Source organism: Pan paniscus, chromosome 17 (assembly GCF_029289425.2).
Source record: "Pan paniscus chromosome 17, NHGRI_mPanPan1-v2.0_pri, whole genome shotgun sequence".
Taxonomy (NCBI): domain Eukaryota; kingdom Metazoa; phylum Chordata; class Mammalia; order Primates; family Hominidae; genus Pan; species Pan paniscus.
In genome coordinates this window covers 32,004,449-32,022,499 of record NC_073266.2, presented here as the reverse complement: position 1 = coordinate 32,022,499, position 18,051 = coordinate 32,004,449, and positions in this window count along the sequence as shown.

Sequence of the window (18,051 nt, the reverse complement as noted above, 5' to 3'; positions counted from 1 at the left end):
CCATACAGCTATTTGGTGACAAGGTGCATTGTTAATAAGCAGTAATATTTTGAAAGGAATTTTTTTTCTCAGCAATCGGTCTCAACAATGAACTTAAAATATTCAGTAAACCATGCTGTAAACAGAAGTGCTGTCATCCAAGCTTGGTGTCCCATTTATAGAGAACAGGCAGAGTAGATTTAGCATAATCCTTAGAGGCCCCAGGATTTTTCCAAATGGTAAGTGAACATTGGCTTCAACTTAAAGTCACCAGCTGCATTAACCCTTAACAAGAAAGTCAGCCTGTCCTTTGAAACTTTGAAACCAGGCATTGACTTCTCCTCTCCAGCTATGACAGTTCTAGATGGTATGTTCTTCTAATAGAAGGCTGTTTCTTCTACATGGAAAATGTGTGGTTTGCTGTAGCCACTTTCATTAATGATCTCAGCTAGATCATCCGAATAACCTGCTGCAGCTTCTGCATCAGCACTTGCTCTTTCACCTTGCACTTTTATGTTATGGAGACAGCTTCTTTCCTTAAACCTCATGACCCAACCTCTGCCAGCTCCAATCTTTTCTTCTGCAGCTTCCCCACCTCTCTCAGCCTTCATAGAGTTGAAAAGAGCTAGGGCCTTACTCTGGATCAGGTTTTGGCTAAAGGGAATGTTGTGGCTGGTTTGATCTTCTATCCAGACCACTCAAACTTTCTCCATATCAGCAGTAAGACTGTTTTGCTTTCTTGACAGTCATGTGTTTACTGGAGTGGCATTTTAATATCCTTCAAAAACTTTTTCTTTGTATTCGCAACTTGGGTAATTGGCAAGAGACACCTAGCTTTCCTTCTATTTGAGCTCTCAACATGCCTTCCTCAATAAGCTTAATCCTTTCTAGTTTTTGATTTAAACTGACAGACACAGGACTTTTCTTTTCACTTGAACACTTAGAGATCATTGCAGGATTACCAATTGGCCTAATTTCTATATTGTTGTGTCTCAGGGAGTAGGGAGGTCCAAGGAGAAGGAGAGAGGTGGAGGAAATGGCTGGTCAGGGGAGCAGTCAGAACACACACAACATTTATTGATTAAGTTTGTCATTTTGTATGGGCTTGGTTCCTGGCACCCCAAAACAATTACAATTGTAACATCAAAGATCACTGGTTACAGATCATCCTAAAAGATATAATAATAATAATAAAGTTTGAAATGTTACTAAAATGTGACACAGAGATAGGAAGTGAGCACCTGCTTTTGGAAAAATGGTGCTCATAGATTTGCTTGATCCAGGATTGCCACAAACCTTCATTTGTAAAAAATGCAGTATCTGCAAAGCATAGTACAGTGAAATGAATAAAATGGGGTGCACCTGTATATAGAGTGCATGCCAGGAGTCAGGAAAGGTGGCTGCTATTTCTATCTCTGTCCTTGAGCCATCATGGAAAGAAAACAGCTGGCTCCAAAGATGTGTCTCAGGGCATAGCACTTACTTAAGGGATCACCAAGTTCAGGGTGTAGGTTTAATTCTCAGCATTGTAGGTCCAGAAATGTAACTTTGTTAATGCTCCAAAAAGGGATCAGTCTAAGGAAACGAGCTGAAAACAACAAGCCTAATTATACTGACAGACGTAAATGCCCAGAAGATAAGTGTTTTCTGGTCAGCACATTCCCACCAGTATAGTGTACAAAAGAAGGCAAATTATGTTAAAAGATTTCCAAGTGACCATGAAATCAGAACAAGGAGAGCTGGCTGCTTTTAATGGGTAGTGTCAACAAGGAACAACTTGTCTGGTACAACGGTTATAGAGGGATGTCTCCAGCCAAGAGACTCAAGGGCTGTGTCAGCTGAATATTACGCTATTCATGGAGCTCCAGTGTTCTTTAGCATTCTAAGCTTTCGATATTCCCTAGTCACCAACTTGATTGGATTGAGGTGTTTTTTTTAAACTCCATCAGCAATATCAAACCATCTCTTGGAGAGAGCTACTTCTGCAGAATGATAAGCTCTCTTATGTTTTATTTTTGGCTCTCTCAGAGGATGGCTTTTTCTTTACTTTTTCTTGAACCAACCTCAAAAATCCAAAAGCATCTGACTGTCATTGCTTATGTACTAATAGCCTAAATCCAAACTTGTTCAAATTATTTTCATTTAAAGTGTTCCCCTTTATATTAAACCTTTAATCAAAGTAAAAAAGACTAGTATTTTTGCTTAGTATGTTACCTTAATACCTCATATCTCATCAAAAAATACTGTCCAATTTTTTCAGACTGAATATGCATTTGTTCTTTTTCATTTTGATGCCCAAAATGCACATTCTTATAAAACTGATTTCTAATTTTAGAAATGTGAGTTGATCTAAAACTGCTAACATGACATTTCCATGAGAAAGTAAAAAGACTTTATCCATCTTCATAAAGATATAAGTTGCATGTTTCTCTAGATATTCAGATTACCCATACACGGTGAGAGTACTGTATTACACACTTGTATTGAACTTAAATACTTCAGATTTCCCTATGTCTGGATTGAATACAACTAAATTACTTTATATTGTTGAGCTATTAATATTACCCTGAAAATAGGGTATATTATATTACATACATAAATATATATAGTCATGCACTGCATAATGATGTTTAGGTCGACGACAAACTGCATAGGACAGTGGTCCCAGAAGATTATAATGGAGCTGAGAATTGCTTATTTCTAGTGACTCTGTAGCCGTAATGTAGCATACAGTGAATTACTCAAGTGTTTGTAGTGCTGGTGTAAACAAATGTACTGCACTGCCAGTTGTATATAACACATATAAATCATGTACAGTACATAATACTTGACAATAATAATACACAAATATGCTACTGGTTTATGTATTTAGTATACTATACTTTTTATTGTTTTAGAGCACACTTTTACTTATTTAAAAAAACGAGTTAACTGTAAAATAGCCTCAGGCAACTCGTTCAGGAGGGATTCCAGAAGGAGGCAATGTCATCCTAGGAGATGACAGCTCTATGCGTGTAATTGCCCCTGAAGACCTTCAAGTGGGACAAGATGTGGAAGTGTAAGACAGTGATGTTGGTGACCCTGATCCTGTGTCACACTGGTGACCCTAATGTGTGTGTTTTTGTCTTTGTTTTCACAAAAACATTTAAAAAGTTAAAAAAAAAAAAAAAAGAAGAAGACCAGGAGTCACACCTATAATCCCAGCACTTTGGGAAATGAGGCCAAGGAGGGACGATCACTTGCGAGAGGATCCCTTGAGGCCAGGAGTTCGAGACCAGCCTGGCCAACGTACGATCCTGTATCTACCAAAAATAAAAATAAAAATTACTTGGGTGTGGTGACGCACGCTTATAGTCCCAGCTACTCAGGAGGCTGAGGCAGGAGGATCACTTGAGCCCAGGAGTTTGAGGCTGCAGTGAGCCAGGATTGCACCACTGTACTCCAGCCTAGGCAACAGAGCAAGACCCTGTCTCCCAAAAGATAAAAAATTACATTAAATTAAATTTTAAAAAGAGTTTAAATAGAGGAAAGATTACAGAATAAGGATATAAAGAAATAAAATGTTTTTGTACAGCTGTACAATGTGTGTTTCAAGCTAAGTGTTATAACAAAAGAGTCAAAAAGTTATAAAAACTGTTTATAAAGTAAAAAAGTTATAGTAAGCTAAAGTTAATTTATTATTAAAGAAAGAAAAATATTTTTTATAAACTAGTGTAGCCTAAATGTACAGTGTTTATAAATTAGTGTAGCCTAAATGTACAGTGTTTATAAAGTTCACGGTGGCAAACAGGAAGGTCCATTCACTCACTGCCCACTCATTGGCTCACTCAGAGCAACTTCCAGTCCTATAGATCCATATACCGCAAGTGCCCTATACAGGGGTACCGTTTTTAATCTTTCATACCGTATTTTTACTGTAGTTTTTCTATGTTTAGATACACAAATATTTGCCATTGTTTTCCAATTGCCTACAGTTATCAGTACAATCCCTTGCTGTACAGGTTTGTAGACTAGGAGCAATAAGCCACACCATATAGCCTAGGTGTCCAGAAGGCTCTGCCATCTGGGATTGTGTTTGTATAATCTGTGATGTTTGCACCAGGACTGAATTGCCTAAGGACCTGTCATTAATGGATGCATGACTGTCTTGTGTTATAATAAGGAATATATATATATTTGTCTTTGGTTTCTGTCACAGAGCACCTAAAGCTCTCAGAATCTGTGGAGTGATAGGAGTGTCATTTTGTATTCATAAGGAGACACCCCCTCCCCCCACCTTCCTGAAACTCCAGCACTCGGGATTCTCCTGGACCTCACCCTCTGTACCTCTCCATCTAGCGGTTCATTTGTACCCTTTATAATTAATGGGTAGATGTAATTAAAGTGGCTTCGTGAGTGCTGTTAGCCATTCTAGCCAATTACAGGAGCCTGAGGAAGGGGTCATGGGAACTCCTGATTTATACTCACTAGGTCAGAAGTATGGATGCCTGGGACTTGCAACAAGCTTCTGAGTGGAGGGCAGTCTTATGGGACTGAACTCTTAAGCTGTGGGGTTTGCACCAACTCCATGGAGTTAGTGCCAGAATCGAATTGTTGAACACCCAGTTGATATGAGAGGAATCAGAGAATTGGTTGTTGGTGCTGGAAAACACCCCAGCTGTAATATCCCAGAATGGAACAAAACTCACCAATTTAATCTACTTGAGCCAACAACATAAAATATAAGAGTAAGAAAGTTGTTCTTAGCTTTTCAACCTTGTATTTCAGCACTAAACTGCTGAGTTCCTTAAGATCTCCTTAAGAAACCACTGTTGATATTTCTGAGATTCCCTTTGTCACCCAAAAGACCACCAGGATGGCTAGATAGTAGAAAGGAGTACTTTAATGTTGAGATTGGCTTGCAAGCTGGGAAGAGAAAGTTTCCATCTTGGAAGGTGGTCTCTCTCTCAAGAGGAGGAGGACAAGTTGGATTTTATGCCTCACAGGGCTGGTGTCATACAGATTTAGCAGGTTTAGGGGGAAGCTATTCCTATTTGTGAGAGGAGCCATACACATGTGCAATGGGTAAACATATATGTAACATACACCCCATGTTCACTTTGGGGCAGAGTTTTAGTATTAAAATGAGGTGGAAAAAGGTAAACCAGAGGACCAAAGACCATTTGTGTGCAGCCTCTATACACTGGCTGAAACTGGTGTGAGGTCTGTAATCGTTTCTCAGATAAGTATGTGGTAAGGCCAGTCCTCTGTCTCATCAGAGTTGTAAATCAGCCTGATGGCTCTTATTGTTAGGGAGTTTATAAGAGTGTGATTTTTCTTATAGTTGTAAGAATTTAGAAATTGGCCAGGCCAGCTGGGCCTTTATTTAACCTTAGGGCCCATCTTAGTTGATAAGGGCCTCTCAGATCACACCTTACCCTGTCTAAACAGAAAAAAAAAACCCCACATGTCTTTGTAAGTATGATGGACCAATGTAATTAATGGTCTCAATTAGTGATCTCCCTTTTCCATACCCCTTTGCATTTCTTCCCATCATGAGGCAGGAATCAGGGAGGCCCTTATATCTTACTTAGGCCAGTAGAAAGGGCAAAGTGATGGTGTGCCAGTTCCCAGCTTAGGCTCCCAAGGCCTTATTTATTCCTATTTATGCCATGATTCTATGTGATCTCCAGAAGAATAAGCTTGCCTGCTGGGGAATGGGACACAGCCAGTTGTTCCATTTAAGGCCCTAGTATGAGAGATCTCACAGTGCTCAGCCAGCCCACCAGCTGACCATCTGTGGTCAGCATAAATGAAGGAGCCCAGAAAGATTAGCTGAGCTGGCTCAGATCCACAGAACCATCCAGCCAATCTAAATACTCCTGGGAAATAATAGATTATAGTGTTAAACCTCCAAGTGTTTTAAGTGTTTTTTAATGCAGTAATATTTAGGTGAGACAATAGGTTTATTGATTATTACATTAAAATAACATTATTTTAATGGGATGTCTTTTTATACAGCCATATTTAGGAGAGACAATACATTTATTTATTATTACATTAAAATAATGTTGTTTCTGGCCAGGCGCAGCAGCTCACACCTGGAATCCCAGCACTTTGGGAAACCAAGGTGGGAGGATCCTTTGAGCCCAGGAGTTTGAGACCAGACTAGTCAATACAGCACAACCTGATCTCTACAAAAATAAAATAAACTTTAAAAATAACATTATTTCTTTTCTCCTGAAGTAAAATGATTAACGAACTAGGTGCTTTGCTCCCCTAAAACTCGAATGTTGTGTAAGTTCAGCATTTGTGATTTCAGGGACAAAGTCACAAGAAGCAAATGCAGCTATGTTTTATACGAATGTGAGACAGTATACAGCGTTGGCCCATTAATGTTTCTCTTATGTTCTCCCTAACTAGCCATACTCTCCTTCCTATTAATTCTTCCCACTCAGTTTACACAGATATGCAAGTGTTTTCCACCCTGACTGACAGCAACAGAAGAGGTCCTTTGACTTTGTTTCTGTCTTCCCTATTCCTCCTTTAATTACCAGAACCCTATAGAAATCTATCTATCTTGGACACTTACGCTTTAACTCCCTGCAGTCTGACATCTGCTCCCTGCACTCTACTGAAACAGCTCTCTGAAAGGTCATAAATGGCCCTTGAATTGTCCAAATTTATTTTATTTGAGTTAGGATCTCACTGTGTCACCCAGGCTGCAGTACAGTGAAAGGATCCTAGCTCACTGCAGCCTTGAACTCCTGGGTTCAGGCATTCCTTCCACCTCAGACTCCTGAGTAGCTGAGAGTGCAGGCTCGAGACACCACTCCCAGCTAATTTTTGTATTTTTGGTAGACATGGGGATTTGCCATGTTGCTCAGGCTGGCCTCGAACTCCTGGCTGCAAGTGATCCTCCTGCCTTGGCCTCCCAAAGCACTGGCATTGTAGGCATGAGCCACTTCGCCCAACTTTATTTTATCACGTCATTGTTATTACCAGACTCCTCTGTAACATTTGATGATACTGAGCACAACTTTCAAATCCCCTCCTTTGGCCTTAAGCAGGTACAAAATCCCTTTGAGTTTGCTTAGGAAAAAAGACAACTTTCTCAGGCAGAGTCAGAAGTCTTTCCCAAACTACAAAGTCAGGAAGCTCAGCCTGGCATCCCTGCACAGCACTGGGGCCAAGGTCACCCTCCCTCACTCCAGGTGCTCCCTTTTCTTGGTCCTTTTCATGCTGTCCTCTCTGTTTTTCTGTATGCTGTCTTTCTCTGCCTCAGTAGGTACCATGGCCATGCCCAGCAATCCGAGGCCCGGTTTAATCACCTCACAGACTGATTTGCTTCACTGAATTCCAGTTTCTCATTCTTGGGAAAGATTAGTGGACCCAGCTTGACTCAGGTGTCTACTATGAATCCATAAATGGGCAGAGACACACATTCAGAATGTCACAGATGCCCACGCCTGGTATAAATAGAATACAGAATGGTAGGCATCCCCAAATGTGCCTCCAGCATCTTGCCTAGTTCCCACTAGTGGAGCAGTCCCAGCTGTACTCCCCACCTTCGTCTCTGACCACGTCTCAGTCTCCCTCACCAACCTCCTCCTCTTCCATTTATCCTCAACAACTGGCTGAGAACATTCTATTCCTTCTAAATCTGGGCTCTTTTCCTGAGCTTTCAGTTCCATTGATAATGACATCAACTGTTTGGTTTATTGTTGTCGTTGTTTTACTCCAAAATCTATATATCTTACCCTGACATTCTCTGTAGTTGCACACTCAAATTTCCATCCTGCTGCCTGCTAATTCTGCATGAATTTTTCACCGCATTCGACATATCCAAATCCTCCTTCATTTTTTTCTCTGATCCTTTTGTTTCTTTCCTCCTCCTCCTCCTCCTCCTCCTCCCCCTGCCCTTATTTAAGACCACCATCATCCCAGCCATTCCCTTCTCCCTGATCCCTGCAGGTTCACTCTATTGCCAACTGTTATTGACACTTTTCTACATTATCATTTTCTCCCCACTCCACTTTATTTAAAAAAAAATTCTGCCCTCCTCTCCCATTACCTACATCAGGCCCTGATCATATCTCTCCAGAGCTATATTAGCACTCCTGACATACAGTTGGGCTTTTTTGTTTTGTTTGTTTGTTGTTTGTTTGTTTGGTTGGTGTTGAGATGGAGTCTCACTGTCACCCAGGCTGGAGCCAGCTCAGCTTACTGCACCTTTGCCTCCCGGGTTCAAGCGATTCTCATGCCTCAGCCTCCCAAGTAGCTGGGATTACAGGCCCGCGCCAACATGCCCTGCTAATTTTTTTTGTATTTTTAGTAGAGACAGGGTTTCACCATGTTGGCCAGGCTGGTCTCGAACTCCTTACCTCAGGTGATTCACTTTCCCCAGCCTCCCAAAGTGCTGGAATTACAGTTGTGAGCCACCACGCCCGGCCTGACATAAAGTTTTGTGTGAACATTTTTACCTTGGACACCCACATAACTACTTTTGTTTCAGAATGGATTAGAGAAGAATTCAACTGGTAGAAGTAATTAAAAACAAATTTCATTCTTTTATCTGTGGAAGAACAGTTGAAGAGATTCAAATAGTTCATCTACGCCAGCGCTTCGAACCAGCTGAAACACTCCTCTCTCCCTCCCTCTTTTCTCTTCTATCCTCTCTTTCCCACGTCAGCACTTGCCATGGATATCAACTAACCCCTCAAGAAATCTCAGCCTGTGCTTTTTACCTCCAGCCTGTCCCTTTCATTATCCCTCCCTCCACCCTCTTGATCTTGTACTACAAACACCCAAAGAACAGCAACATCAGGGGCAAAACTTCCCTTCCTGGGTAGGTGGGGTTGGGCAGGAAATAGAAAGAATGGAGCTGATCAGGCAGGAGCAAGGGTGCAGGCTGTGAGCTTTACACATGAAATATTTCAGCCACCACATTTGTCTTGGTGCTTACAGTTTTGTTGTTGGTTTTTAGAGATAAGGTCTCACTCTGTCACCCAGGCTGGAGTGCAGTGGCATGATCACAACTCACTGCAACTTTGAACTCTTGGCCTCAAGCAATTCTCTCACCTCAGCCTCTTGAGTAGCTAAGACTATTGCAGGCACGTACTACCCATGTCCAGCTCATTTTTTTAATTTTTTGTAGAGATATGGTCTTGCTCTGTTGCACAGACTGGTCTCAAATTCATGGCCTCAAGCAATCCTCTGGCCTCTGCTTCCCAAAGTGCTGGGATTACAGCGTGAGCCACCGCTCCTGGTCTAATTTTCATTTTTTTATTTTTATTTATTCATGTATTTATTTTGAGACAGAGTCTCGCTCTGTCCCCCAGGCTGGAGTGCAGTGGTACTATCTCAGCTCACTGCAACCTCTGCCTCCCAGGTTCAAGTGATTCTCCTGCCTCAGCCTCCTGAGTAGTTGGGATTATAGGCATGCGCTACCATGCCCAGCTATTTTTTGTATTTTTTGTAGAGACAGGGTTTGGCCATTTTAGCCAGGCTGGTCTCGAACTCCTGGCCTCGAGCAATCCATTCACCTTGGTCTCCGAGAGTGCTGGGATTACAGGCGTGAGCCACAGTGCCTGGCCAAATTTCTAATATTTTAAAACGTTAGTGTATTAGAATCTCTGGCGCCCATTGAATAGTAGGGAATTGTAGGCGGCCTTATTTTGCTCCTGACTTTAATGGGAATGTGTTAAAGTTACCATGTTTACTACAGGCTCTGGTAAAGACCCTTTTTCAGGTTAAGGAAGTTCCATTACCTCTTGTTACTGTTTTGAGGTTTTTATGGTTTTTGTTTTTACATAAACACGTTTGGATATTATCAGATGCTCTTTCAACTTCTGTTGAGACAAGTCACTTTCTTTTTCCTTTCATAATGACTTGTTTCATAGAGTTTATTTCTTTATTTCTGGGATAATCCTAAACATACTTGTTTAAAAGTCATTTTGATATTCTTCTCTTATTTTTGCTTTATTGCTCTGTATTTGTCTTCCCATTTTGATTTGCTGACTGTTGTTTGTTTTTCCTCAGTGTTTGTAGTCCTGGGGCCTTGGAGTGAGCTGTTTTCTCTCTCCCGCTCCCCTCCTTTCCCTCTTCTGCCTTCTCCTGGCCCTTGCCTTCTGGTCCAGCTTCAGGCCTTGTATTGGCAGCTCTGGCCTTCCATTCTACCATGAGACTGAGAGTTCTGCAGATACAGTCACCAAGACAGTGAGGAATTTGGCCCAGGCCCTGTACCTTTCTCTTTCTGGGTGCAAAGCAAGAATACCACTTTATATCAGCTGTACTCCCTGGCAGCAAAAGTTGCTACTTTCAGGCTCTTTTCAGAGATTAGAGAGCAACACCCAAAGTCCAGTTTTAGATATTGAGCCTGGCTCCAGTCCTTCATCATCGTGAAATACTCTTTGGCAGGAATGGAACTGCCACTCACCTCAGATATTTCAAAACCTAGAAACTGCTGGGAGCATAGTTTTAGCCCCTGCATTCCACTGTGTGTGTGTGTGTGTGTGTGTGTGCGTGTGTCTGTGTGTGTGTTTCTAGGACATGGAGAAGACCACCTTACCATTTTAATTTGTTTCAGCGTGAGATGTTTAGATCAGGGTGGGTGCTTCAAAGACGAGCTCAGTGAGTTTTCTTTTGATTTTATCCCTCTTTCAGAACTTTGCATAGTTCTTTGAACGTAAGTCTCCAAAAAAGTTTCTGGAATTGAACCCATTTCATAATCAACTGGAAACTGAGTACAGTCTCATCACAAGTATACTGTGGAGGAAGTTCATTCATCAATACCACTTTGATCTAGATGAATTAATCCTTTCTTTGTGAAGGATTTCAAGATTCAGTCCCTGTTCACATGCATAGAGTGGCTCTAAAGAAAGGTAGGCACATTCAGACAATTACTAGGACAGACACTTACCACATACTCAATAAACAATTGGAAATAACAAGGATGATATAAGAAGAGTGGCTTCAGCTAGAATTCAACTCTAAGGAATCAATTTAATATTTCTTACATATGCTTTCGTTATTATATCTTTATACTTTCTCTGCCTGCCTTCACTTATCATTGCTATGGTGAAAGGTATGCAAGTAACTAGCCTATTTATCTGAACTTATAGTCTCCTTTTTAATCAAAATTTCATTTACCAAGCTTCCTTCCAGAGGTCATAACTCCCACATCTCAGGCTAGTAAATTACCTTCACCTCCTTCTACCTTTTATTTCTTTTGCTTTTAGATTTTGTCTCTGTTAAGTGCCAACTCTTTTGTCTCTGGCTGTACGGTGTCCCAGAAGCTATTATGTAGAGCTCTAGACATGTAACTTGATAATCTCCACCTTTTAAAACAAAGTCTGATTCCTTTTTTTTTTCTTTTTTCAGATGAAGTCTCACTCTGTCACCCAGGCTGGAGTGCAGTGGCACGATCTCGGCTCACTGCAACTTCCGTCTCCTGGGTTCAAGTGATTCTCGTGCCTCAGCCTCCAGGGTAGCTGGGATTCCAGGCACCCACCACCACACACTGGGCTAATTTTTTGTAATTTTAGTAGAGACGGGGTTTCACCATGTTGGTTAGGCTGGTCTCGAACTCCTGACCTCAGGTGATCCGCCCACCTCGGCCTCCCAAAGCACTGGGATTACAGGTGTGAGCCACTGTGCCTGGCCTGATTGCCCTTTTCGAATCTTAAATTATCTTACCTTGGGTTCCAACTCAATGCATATATCTCCATACTCACATCGGTTTTTTATTACAGCCCTCCAATCTGGAGGATATTCTTCTGCTTTCATCTTTCTTCAATCTGATTTAAACCTGAAAATGAACCACCACCAAAGTAAACAGCAAACAGAAATCCAAATGTGGGACTCTTATTTTATCACTAACAGTCTTAATAATCAACATAAATTTTTCACGTAAACAAGTACTAATAAGCCAGAATACCTTGCACTGATTCATGTTCATTGAATTGCTCCATTGTCTACTTAGCATGTAGATAAGGTCTTACACTATAGTCATATTTTGCTATACTCAGACTATATTCTAATCAGATTTTTAAGATTTTTGTGCAATAATCTTCTTCACAGAGGCTCTGTCAACATTTATTCAGATGCTTCTTCTTTATCATCTTTAAATTAAACTCTGAGGGAAATTTTTAAGTAACAAACTATTCAAATTGAAATTGTCTAATGTTGGCCCTTGATCGTATTGTCAATGCCCCTTTAGCACTTTCTTCTAAATGCTTCACTCAACCTTCACATCAGCTCTCATCATGCTATTAGCATCATTTTTCTTATTTTTAAAATGGAAAAAAATTATTATTTATATTTTCTACAATATTATTAATTAGGTTTCACTGATTTTCTACACTATTATTAATTAGGTTTCACTGATTTCTGACAATCCAACCTTTTTTTTTTTTTTAATTTTAGAGATGATTTTTCTCTGTTGCCCAGGCTGGAGTGTGGCACAATCATAGCTCAACTCCTGGGCTCAAACAACCCTCCTGCCTCAGCCTCCTAAGTAGGTGGGACCACAGGTGCTTGTCACCATGGTTGGCTAATTTTAAATTTTTTACAGAGACCAGGGTCTCACTATGTTGGCCAGGCCAATCTCAAACTTGTGGCTTCAAGTAATCCTTCTGCCTTGACCTCCCACTGTGCCTGGCCAATCCAACCATGAGAATGTCCTGTTTTCAATAACCAGCTATTTGTTGGCAAAATACTTAGTGGCACCTTTTTAAAATTTTTGTAGGTCAACAGTGTAATATTATGAGGCAAACGTTAATACTATGTATTATTTTTCCCTAAGTGTAAGTTCAACTCAACATTTGGAAAACAATTTACAAAACTGTGTCCAAACTATTTTCTAATAATAAGTATAAACATTCTTTCCCTTGGAAAAGATTTACTGGTTTCATTTTCTTCTCGGGAAAGGAAAAAAGGCTTAAGTGCAAAAACAATCTTATGAGCAAAGTCCTTTCATGACTAATGTTCTCATTCAAATCCTCCCACTCTTGTGCCATGCTTCTCAAATCGGAGGGTTGTTCCCCCCAGGAACGGGCTTCCATGTGCCGAAAGTATATAAACTCTTGAGCATCTTCATGAAATACTGTTATTCTCTAGCTTTGTCAGGAGGGAGACTAAAATTATTTAGCCGATGATCTAAAGCATTATTTTTATATTAAAATAAACATGGATATATTACGGAGTGGAGGCAAAATATGCCTGGATTTTTAAGATAAAACTGGAAGCTTCAAAAATAATTTTGTTCTTCTGGAAAAATTATGTTTTACATCTTGTCTATCTCTAGAAAGCTAATTTTATTATTCTAATATTGTCCTTCTGTTAGAATTTTGCCTCCTCTGTAATTTCATTCATGCAGTCATTTATAACAGACGAGTTGTAGCTGGTGGATGAAGCCAGATTGTCCGTGGGCTATTTGCTCCTTTGACTCATGTATTTTGATTGAGGTGGAAGATTAACATCTGCTATGATACAGAATGACCCATGGTGCTGTTCATGAAATACAGATTTGTGGCTCCAGGTGACATGATTTTTATAAAGTGTTCAAGTTGGTCTTATATGAATGGATTTAACATTTTATTGTATAGTGCCATATTCTTTCCAAAATAAGAAAGATGATAGAAAACTGTTAGTGTTGTAAAAATTTTAACATGTGGAAAAATATGTTTCCCCAGTTTGTCATCTGGTCACCTGTTTGGAGAATGAGAAATGTCAGAATACAGAAGGGAAGTGCTTACTAACCACACCAGGTGGGCTCAGATCTGTCTGTTTATTCATAAAATCGTTACGCTGCTGCGAAAAGCTCTGTCGTCTTGTTTTATTGAAGAATATATGTCAACTTTGGCAAAATTAAAGAAATGAATAAGAATCTAATGAATCCTATTCAGTTTATGTATTTCCCACCAAATTTTCTTCTTATCTTTGCCAAATATTGTTGTTTTCACATAGTGAAAGGAAATCAAGAAATGCTGTGTGCTGCTTTTCCAAATTAATTTTAATTTATATTTCCATATATCAACATGGTTTTCAAAGTTGACATTTTTATAACTCAGCTTGACAAAATTAATTTTATTTCATATTTTTATGCATCAGCATGAACCTCACAGTTGACATTTTTATAGCTCTGCAGTAAACTTCTGTTGTAATATGACTTTTTGCTTGCCATCTCCTATTCTTAGTCATTTGGGTTTTTCCCTGCTGCGTTTTTGTTTTTGCAATCATAAATAGCATTACTATAAATATTTTTAAGTAAATAACTTCTAAATATGTTTATTTCCTTGGAGAATGTTCCAGAGAGTAAGATTATTGTGCCAAATCATACCCAGTAATTTCATAGCTCATCACATTTTTTTCCCAGAACAACTAAAATAATTGGCAATGTGATCAAAAACATTTAAAATTTGTCATTCTCAGGTACAACAGCACTGATATTTTATAATTCCTATTTATTTAGTAGATAAGTATAAAATAGTGTTTTTTATTTTTTACTTTTTATTTTGTAGAGACAGGGCCTTGCTTTGTTGTCAAGCTGGTTTTGAGAACTTCTGGCTTCAAGCAATCCTCCCACCCAGACCTCCCAAAGTGCTGGGATTACAGGTGTAAAGCACAGAGCACGGCCAAAAATAGTATCTTAATATTATTAGAAACACTTATTAAATAAATATGCATTATTCTGTGTGATTTCTTATCTGTAGTTCCATGTTATCGAATGATCCATTAATTTCTTTTACCCAATTATCAAATGGAATGTGATACATTTGTATCAATTAGTTGCATATTTTAGAAAGCAAGCTTTTTAAAGAGCATCAGATATATCGAGCACACTGAAATGTATACAAAATAATATAATATATATCCTGAAAACATTATATAGATAAATAAATTTAGCATTTTTTCATATTTATTTGTTTCTGCTTTTTTTTAATAGAGAAGGGGTCTTGCTATGTTGCCCAGGCTGGTCTTCAACCCTTGGCCTCAAGCAGTCCTCCTGCCTCAGCCTCCCAAAGTGCTGGGATTACAGGTGTGAGCCACCACGTGTGGGCTTGTTTTGGTTTTTGATAAGCAGATAAGGCAGGTTCAGAAATGAAATACATCTGATGTAATTGAAGCCCCTTTGGAACCCCTCAGACTCAGTTCCCTTCCCTCGTTCTCTAGGACATCACTCCAAATGTCATGTTTATTATAGCCACTCAGATTTTTATACTATTCCTACATATATATGTAAAGCAAAAATATCATGTTTTACATGTTTTCAAGCATTATTTAAGAGGTATTTTCTTTTTTCTTTTTTTTTTTTTTTTGAGATAGAGTCTCAATATTGCCCAGGCTGGAGTGCAGTGGCGCAATCTTGGCTCACTGCAACCTCCACCTCACGGGTTCAAGAGATTCTTCTGCCTCAGCCTCCCAAGTAGCTGGGACTACAGGCGTGCACCACCATGCCCGGATAATTTTTGTATTTTTGGTAGAGACAGGGTTTCACCATATTGGCCAGCTGGTCTCAAACTCCTGACCTCATGATCCGCCCACCTCGGCCTCCCAAAGTGCTGGGATTACAGGCGTGAGCCACCGCGCCCAGCCCTTAAGTGATATTTTCTCTACATGTCATGTTGTAACTTTTCTTTTTATATCAAGATCATACTAAGTTTAATTCACTTTGAGACATGTAGATCTAGTGTATTTATTTTAGTGGCTATGTATTATTTCAAATTATCTTTTTCTGATTGAAGATCATGTCAGTTTCTAATTTTTTTAGATTACAAATCATAACTCTGAACATTCTCTTGTATCTTTTTCTCCTCTTTATATATTTATATTTACATAGGCATTTATAATATATATGTGTGGGTATATGCTTCTGTGTCTACATGTGTACATCATCATATACTGTATATACACACATCCACACATACTATGCATATCCCTAAAAGTGAAACTTACATGTATATTCCTAGAAGTGACATGGCTGATTCCTACTGCCCAATTGCTCTACAAAATCACTACATTTTATTTAGTTTCCTACCGATAGTGTAAAGGAGTTTCATTTTCTCTACATCTGTGTCAATCAGGAATGCACTTCATTGCATGTATAGGACATCTGACTCACAGTGACTTCTTTAATAAGAGTTTGCCTTTTCTCACGTAACATTTTGGAGACAAGCAGCTGCTACTACTGGAGCAGATCGATTAGGTCAGAAGCAGCGTCTCTGTGAGGAGCTTGGCTTTACCTTCATGCTCGTCTCCCAAGGTTATATGAAGGCTGCAGTGATATGAGACATCACTTCTCTGCTCAGAGGAGGACGAAGAGGGGGATGCCAGAAGAGGCAAAGCTTCCCAGTGCTCTTCAGCCCACTTCCACACCCAGTGCTGTGGCTCGTGTCCTCCTCCAGCCGGAAGGAAGGTCAGACTCTAGTAGGGGGCAGCCAGGGACACAGGGGTTGGAGATGATGTTTCACCAGCTGACCAGGAGTATCTGCTCCACCATCCCTGCCAAGGCTCGGCAGGCTTTCGCGTTTTTTCACCAATCTCAGTTTTTCATTTCCCTGATGGCAAGTGAAGCTGAACGTCTTTCATACCTTTCTAGTTTCTGCCTCTGTCACTTGCGTGTTCACATAGTTGGAACATTTTTCTGCTGAATTGTTTTGTCATTTTTCTTAACGTGTAGATCTTTATAGATATTAGATACAAATCTTTCATAGATTATGTGCATCACACATGTATTATTTTAATCTATGGCTTATATGTTTAGTGTATAGTGTTTTTGATACACAGAAGTTTTTTTGTTTTAAAGTAGTTACATTTATCTGTATTTTCTTAAATGTCTTGTGGTTTTGACATCTTCTTTAAGAAACTTGAGGTCATAAAGGTACGTTTCTATGTTTTCATTTTCACACTTAAGTGTTGAATCCAAACCTGAGGACTGACTGATTTTTGTTCATGGCATATGTGATAGAGAACTACTTTTTTTTCCCTCATGGATAATCAGTTGTCCTCAGATCACTTACTGAATTAAGTGATTCCTTCCCCAACTGGTTTCCTTTCCCCACTGTTTTATTTCTTTCCTATATCTAACTTCCATATATGTGTGTGTGTGTGTGTGTGTGTGTGTGTGTGTATATATATATATATATATATATATATATATATTTGTGCTTTGGGGCTCTTTCTTCTTGTTGATTGGTGTATTCGTTTTCCACCAAACTTTAGTCTTATCATATATCTGATAGCTAATAGAAATACTTCTCTTCTTTGTTCTTCAAAATTTTAATGTCAATTCTTGGTCTTTTACTCCTTTATATATATTTTAGAATCAGTTTATCAAGTTCTAGAAAAAAATAATGCTTGCATTTATTTTATGGGTTAATTTGAAAAGAATGGCTGGCTTTGAATTTTGTCTTCTCATATATGTCTTCAGAATATTGGAGATAGCCCCTATCTAGTCCTAAAGTCAGTGGCTGGCATAGTTCTGTTCCTGGGTTCCAGGCTGCGTCTGTCTCCCTGCGTATCTAAGCCCATAGCTTGCTAAAATCAACAGGTTAAAGTGATGGACAAGGAGCTTTTTCTTCCACCTCCTTTCAGAAGCATGGGAGCCCTTCCCTAGCCTGCTCTGGTCCCTCTGCATTGATTGAGCTTCTTAGACTCCCTCCACCTCTGGAAAATGGAACTTCTTGGCCATCACTTCCTGATTCCAGACCTGGAATATAGCTACTGATTGACTTCATCCCTGTTCACTGCTCTGAGTTAGTCTTTGGGTTTTTATCCATTGAAGGGTTTTACTTGTTTAGGAACCGAGATTTTCCTTCTGGTTTTACATTTTTATTCTTTATTGATTTGTTACTAACTAACCGTTTGAAGCTAAGGGAGTTTTCAAAGAATGAATGTAGTACATCATCCTGATGGGAAGTGAAAGAATATTTGGCCTGGTGTTGTGGCTCACGCCTGTAATCCCAGCACTTTGGGAGTCTGAGGCGGGTGGATCACAAGGTCAGGAGTTCAAGACCAGCCTGGCCAACACAGTGAAACCCCATCTGTACTAAAAATACAAAAAGTAGCTGGGTGTGGTGGCACACGCCTGTT